Source organism: Eumetopias jubatus, unplaced genomic scaffold (genome assembly GCF_037043125.1).
Source record: "Eumetopias jubatus isolate StellerSeaLion01/CBP00866 unplaced genomic scaffold, mEumJub1_p1.0 scaffold_5, whole genome shotgun sequence".
Lineage (NCBI taxonomy): Eukaryota > Metazoa > Chordata > Mammalia > Carnivora > Otariidae > Eumetopias > Eumetopias jubatus.
The window spans coordinates 67990838-67998008 of NW_028274811.1; the positions used below are offsets into that span (position 1 = coordinate 67990838).

The 7171-nt window shown below is 37.1% G+C and overlaps 1 non-coding gene across 1 annotated transcript; it reads right to left on the reverse strand.

The window, feature by feature from the left end:
* Positions 1 to 5756: 5756 nt before the first annotated feature.
* On the reverse strand, positions 5757 to 5861 carry LOC114217674 (U6 spliceosomal RNA). Its single transcript, XR_003611015.1, has one exon. It is a non-coding gene; the product is annotated as a U6 spliceosomal RNA (small nuclear RNA).
* Positions 5862 to 7171: the final 1310 nt, after the last annotated feature.

Sequence of the window (7171 nt, forward strand, 5' to 3'; positions counted from 1 at the left end):
GAGAAGGTCTTAAGTGGCTCTGTTGGCCCCACTTACATTTGGGGAGAAAGAATTGTGTTTTACTCACTTTTATGATTCCAAAGGCCAGTGGCAATGACTGGTATATGGCATATACCTAAATACTGGTGATAAAATTCCTGAAAATTATAAGCAGTCTCTAAGTATTACCTGGTTGAATAAAAGTCTATATTAAATGAATATTGCCCAAGAGGCAGTATATGATATAGTGATTAAGAGCATGGCATTGAAATTCCCTGAACCTAGATTTGAATTGTGGTTCTGTCACTTATAGGAGGAGTGGCTTAGGGTGAGTCCTATGTCTCTCTAAACATAAATTCTCTCCTCCATCAGGGAGGAATAATAGTAGTAACTATCTCTTTGGATTTTCACGAGGATTAAATGAGATAATATATATTGAACACTTAGCATGGTGCACAGCATCAGAAAAAGTTCTAATAAAAATTGAGTTATTATTACTATAAGCTAAGCAAAAGTAGCTTTAACATAAATGACTGCATCTATCATATTTAAATCTTTAAATAGCTTTCACTCTTGTTAGCTAAATTTCAGTAGAGTAGACATAAAAGAGGTCACAATGAACAATTTTCTCTAGATTCTCAATTCTTAAAAGCAACAGATTGTAAAAAATGCTGGAAAAAGTCAGATTTTGAGGCTCTATGTAAATTAAAAAAAAGGGATGGTGATAAAAGCTTTCTTATTCTCAAGATAACATGCATGAAAACAATTTGTGATTCAGGATAGCAATACGGGTATGTCTTTAAGCCAACTAACTCTTTGCGACACATTGTCCTTGCTTTCTAAAGTAGGCCTCATCTCACTTTTAATGTGTGAAAGGAGAGATTATTCAACAGTGGTAGACACATTTTTGTTCTCAAGAACACTGCGATATCATTAATCTTCTGGCACGCCTGCAAAGGCGGGTTATGTGAATGCTAGTCTTTTGCAAGGCTATAAATAAAGTTTAAAGAGAGAGACAGAAAGAAAAGATGTTTTCCTGAAGCTTCTATTGCCACAGTACGGACCACATTAAGGGTGCAATAACTTACCAGTAATAACACTTTTAAAATCCTCTTTATGGGTTTTCACATCTGTCTAGAAAAATCCAGCCTAAAAATAGAATCTGATCTTGTAACACAGCTTTCTCAAATTGGGCTATCCTAAACACTCTTTTCATTGAATAGTCACATATGACTATTTTAGAGCCATATTTCTGGGAATAGCAATGCTTTATCATGTATATCACATGCTTAGCACTCCAGAAGATACGTTCATGTATTAGGGTGTGTGTGTGTGTGTGTGTGTGTGTGTGTGTGTATGTGTGTGTGTGTGTGTGTGTGTGTGTGTGTGTGTGTGAGAAGTGGTTCCTCATGGATGGAAAAGGTTCAGTAAAAATATTTTTTTTCCTTTTTTGCTTTTGAAATGTAAAGCAAAGAAAAAGGACATGCAAAGTATCCCTCGTTTTTTATGTTAGGAATTTCATTCTATTTCTGGTCTAATAGACCCAAATTTCATCATTATCCATGTTTAAAGGTTGAGTCACATTTGTTTTTATTTGAAAGTACTCTCAGGAATAATGCTTGCATGCTAAATGCTGTTAGAGCATGCTCTTGGATTATTATTACACATAATATGGACTTAATTTTCCCATCAAATTGGAATAATCGGTAGCAGTTTTTGGTTCTAGCAGAAACCATCTTTCTCATAGTCCTTCAGTGGCAAATCTCCTGCTGACTTCATGAGATCAGGTACAAAGCAAATAACATGCCACAGATTGTTTTTTAGAACTGTTTTTTTGTTCTAACCCATAGATACAAAAAACAAAAAACCAATAATTTAAAAAAAAACAAACCCGGGCGCCTGGGTGGCTCAGCTGGTTAAGTGACTGCCTTCAGCTCAGGTCATGATCCCAGGGTCCTGAGATCGAGCCCCGCATCTGGCTCCCTGCTCTGCGGGAAGCCTGCTTCTCCCTCTCCCACTTGTGTTCCCTCTCTCGCTGTTTCTCTCTCTCTGTCAATTAAATAAATAAAGAAAATCTTAAAAAAAAAATCTAACTGACTTGTACTCCAGTTATGTCTTACCTACACCCTTGGAAGATTTTTTTCATAATGCTTTGGAATTTGGGACCTCCAAACAGTTTGTATGTGACAAACCAAACAGTTTGTATGTGACACTACAATTAAAACCTTTTTGCTATTCAGTTTGCAGGATATATGTGTTGCTAATTAAGAACCAGCATCTTTGGCAGTTTTTCAGTTTGAGTAAACCTTTAGATTTGGGACAGTCAGTGGGCATTGCACACTCATAGCCGGGCTTCTCATAGCTTTATGCGATGCCCTCTGAATTTTAGAGGCCTCATCTGGGGGCTTGTGATGAGAGTCACTTCTCTACTGATCTCTGCATGTGGCTCCTCTCTCAAACAGCCCACATCTGGGGAGCTCATTACATTCTGTAACAGATTAGTATGGAACAGGCAGTTTGAATTGTTCATCCAAGAAGTACACAAGTGGAGTTTCTATGCCATTTACTGAAAGAACTAGAAAACAGACCTGGATTTTTTTTTTTTTTTTTTTTTTTTTGAGCTAGAAAGTAGAATCTTTAGGAGCCAGCATGACCTTTGGAAATCTAGTCTTGACCATCATGAAGACAATGATGTTGGTCAACTATCTTTAATAGGGTTTCAAAACTCACTGCAAATGTGGATTTAGGGAGTATATAATATACCTGATTTGCAGAAGAAAATGAGAAGAAAAGGAAAAGGGAATAGTAATGAACATTTGTGAAGTTTTGATTATACATGATTAAATGCACAATTATTTCACCATTTATTACTTAAAATATTTTCATGAAGTATATGTTACTTTCCTTCTTGGCTGGTAAGGAAAACACACTATTGAGACAGGTTAGGTAACTGGTCTATGTCCTCACAATTACTAAGCAGTAGAGATAGGATTTGAATCCAAATTGTTCCAGTTCTCAAGTTCACATTTTTTCCTCAGCAAGGATCAACAGGATTGGCCCAGGATCAAATGGTGAATGCCGCAGATTTCATTTGCTTTGTTCCTCCCTTCCCTGTCAATGAACTTCCCTCCGTTTTGGCAGTTCCTACTCCTAGCCGCTGTCTCATTCTCATAGGTTTTGTTTTGCCCATATCCTTTTCCAGTCCCAACATAAATGTTAACTGAAAATGATACTAGCTAATTACACTTCTTTAATAGGTTTCTGCATTTCGGTAAAAACTGAGTACACTAAAATGCCTTTACGACAATAAAGAATGTACTTCAGATACCGACTGTTGGAGAATGTTGGGGGACGTATATGGGCTAAAGGGCTATCTTCTCAGAAGGTGGCTTGAAGTCTGGGGAAACTCAGTGTTTGCCTCTTAAATATTTTTATACACATAAAAATCAGTCTAAAATGAACTCCAAGAGCAGATGTGAAGGCAAAAGAAGTTATACTGTAACTTAAGGGGAGAAATGTGCTCAGGGTGGAGCAGAATAACTCCTTTGCTTGGTCATCAGGGTGTTCCATGAGATTCTGAACTGATTACATAAATCTTTCATTCTCCTCCCTCATTTCCACTTTATTGCATTCCATGGAAAGACAGAGTGACAAGACAAGGCCTCGGAACAATTACCTAGGATTACTTTTTTTCTCACTATCCTTGAATAGAGCTGCTTCCTACTCAAGAAGCTGGGATCTGTTGGCCCACAATAGGATAGTTACAGGCCAGTTTGAGGTGATATCTTCCTTGCTGGTGATGATTCAGAGCTCTTTCTTTTAAAACTAATATTTGCAGATACGGAATGTTAGGGAAGGGAATCTTAATGTAAACCTGATTAGTTTTCAAGTGTGTAGAGAAAAAAATGTCGAGAAGGAATAAAATAATTTTTGAAAACATTCATAGAACAGAACAGAAAAAAATTATTGTCCATATTCTCACTACTCTAATATACCAATTGGTATACTTCATAAACTTTCAAGCACTTTTTTCCCCATGAATATTTATTAACATAATTGTAATCATAATTCATATTTTAAAAGTTTGCTTTCTTTCTCCTTATATTATGAAATAGTCATTTTCTATGCTACTAAGCATTCTTCATTAGTTAGGCTGATTTTTTTTTTTTTTTTTTTTGCAGAGAGGATAGAGCTCTCCATTTTTGAATGGCATAGGTGATACTCTGTTGTACATCTAAATGTATGAATTACCTGCTGGTAGGCCTTGCATAAATGCTAATATAGTCCAGCTACAGATTTTAAATGTTACTTAGTTGTATAGATGCTGCACTGTAGCTCTCAGGGGATTGTTAACATCATCACATTTTTAAGTGTATCATAATCCTGCCATTTAATTATATTTAAAAAGTGGTTTGACCAACATTAGTGTCCAGGAAGAACAAACAACAACTGTCATAGAACAAGTAAATAATCATTGAGTTTAGATACTTTTTGAATGTTGTTTAGATTCCTGCTGTACATATTTACTGAGAATTTCTTTTATACTAAAGAATGTCATTGGGCTCTTTGCAGCTGTTGTGGCCTGGCTTTACCCCATTAGAGGCGATCTGTGGGAAGAGAAGGAGACAAATTGTGACACTGTCCCTTATCAAAGGACCACACAGTTGTTCGCCACTTTGACTCCATGATGGATAGTTATCTTGAGGTTTGACGGATGCAAGGCTGAAAGTTTAGAGGAAAACACTGCAGAAGCCCAGTAGCTCTTTGCTGTTGACACTTAACCTGATAATGTGGGGTTAATCAATCTTCTCTATTGTTTTTAGCTTCAATTTTCTTTTCTTCAAGCTTCATTTTTTTCCCACCTCATCAGATTGGTCTGCCAAAAAAAAAAAAGTCTAGATGGAGAAAAGACAAAAGTAACTCTTTTCCATATTATTGATTTCATCAAACAACCTTCTGTTGTCCTCAGTGCATGTATTGGAGACAGAAAAACACATACTCATTTTATGTACATAATGTGCATATATTTTTTTTTCAAAGTTTTAACTTGAATGTTTGGAGAAAGAAATTAGATCTTGGTGATCAAAAGGTGAATAATAATCTTTGTCTTGAAGAAGGACTTTGTCCTTAAAGTATTTTGTTTTTTGAGAACACATTACTAATGATTGATCATTCTACTTTCCAGGGGTGCCTGGCTGGCTCAGTCTGGGGAGCTTGCAACTCTTGATCTTGGGGTTGTAGGTTCAAGCCCCCCATTAGGTGTAGAGATTACTTAAAAATAAAATCTTAAAAAAAAGGAACAGAAAAAATACTTTCTATGTTTCTCAATATTTCCCTTAGTTTAGGGATAAGCAACTATTAGATTTCCCATTGAAATAATTACTTGTTTCAGTATCTAAATATAGTGAATTTTTACTTGATTGCAAGAGGCTGATAAATTGTTAAAAGACCTGCTGGTTCTGCCATGCCTGAATTCCTCAAGCAAAGAATAGAGGGGAAAAGTCCCTGTGCTTTTCATGAAATTGTATTATCCCAATTAATGCATGGGGTGAAAGAAAGAGTCAGAATTCTTTTCTCAGCTTTATTGAGATGTAACTCACACACAATAAAATCACCAACTGTAAGACTGCAATTTGATGAGTTTTGACAAATGAATACAGTCATGTTCCCACTACTACAATCATGATACAGAACATTTTTGTTATCACCCAAAAGTTCCACTGTGTTCCTTTGTAGTCAGTATCTTTGCCACATCCCCTAGTCCCTGGCAATCCCTCACACACACAGATCCTTTCACAAATGTACATGTCCTCTGTGCAGGGGCAACACTGATCTTCTCTGGATTGTTCCTACTGCAGTATGTGTGCTGCCAAAGTGAGCACTAGCCAGTTGCAAAAGTAAGTTATGACTACATATTAGTTTGTAATGTTTTTACAGGATTCATTTATTAAATCTCTTAAGACTTTATTTGTAATAGTCAATTAGAACTATACCGTCAGCCCCTTTGGAAAAGAAAAGTCAGCAACTCCCCAGTGTTGTACCGTGCTTGGCATGACGCTATGCTCGAGATCCTGTCCTAGTCTCATGTCCAACTCATACCTCTTTTGGAAGCACTGAGGTGTTTTTTGTTTTTTGTTTTTTTAATTTTATTTTATTATGTTATGTTAGTCACCATACAGTACACCATTAGTTTTTGATGTAGTGTTCCACGATTCATTGTTTGTGCATAACACCCAGTGCTCCATGCAGTACGTGCCCTCCTTAATACCCATCACCAGGCTAACCCATCCCCCCACCACTCCCCTCTAGAACCCTGTTTGTTTCTCAGAGTCCATAGTCTCTTATGGTTTGTCTCCCCCTCTGATTCCCCCCCTTCATTTTCCCCTTCCTTCTCCTAATGTCCTCCATGCTATTCCTTATGTTCCACAAATAAGTGAAACCATATGGTAATTGACTTTCTCTGCTTGACTTATTTCACTTAGCATCATCTCCTCCAGTCCCATCCATGTTGATGTAAAAGTTGAGTATCCATCCTTTTTTATGGCTGAGTAATATTCCACTCCATATATGGACCACATCTTCTTTATCCATTCATCTGTTGAAGGGCATCATGGCTCTTTCCACAGTTTGGCTATTGCAGACATTGCTGCTATGAACACTGGGGTGCATATGGCCCTTCTTTTCACTACATCTGTGTCTTTGGGGTAAATGCCCAGGAGTGTAATTGCTGGGTCATAGGGTTGCTCTATTTTTAATTTTTTGAGGCACCTCCACACTGTTTTCCGAAGTGGCTGTACCTACTTGCATTCCCACCAACAGTGTAAAATAAAAGGGTTCCCCTTTCTCCACAACCTCTCCAACATTTGTTGTTTCTTGCCTTGTCAATTTTTGCCATTCTAACTGGTGTAAGGTGGTATCTCAATGTGGTTTTGATTTGAATTTTCCTGATGGCTAATGATGATGAACATTTTTTCATGTGTCTGTTAGCCATTTGTATGTCTTCCTTGAAGAAGTGTCTGTTCATGTCTTCTGCCCATTTTTTGACTTGATTATTTGTTTTTTGGGGGTTGAGTTTGAGAAGTTCTTTATAGATCTTGTATACCAGCCCTTTATCTGCAGTGTCATTTGCAAATATCTTCTCCCATTCTGTGGGTTGCCTCTTTGTTTTGTTGACGGTTTCCTTTGCTGTGCA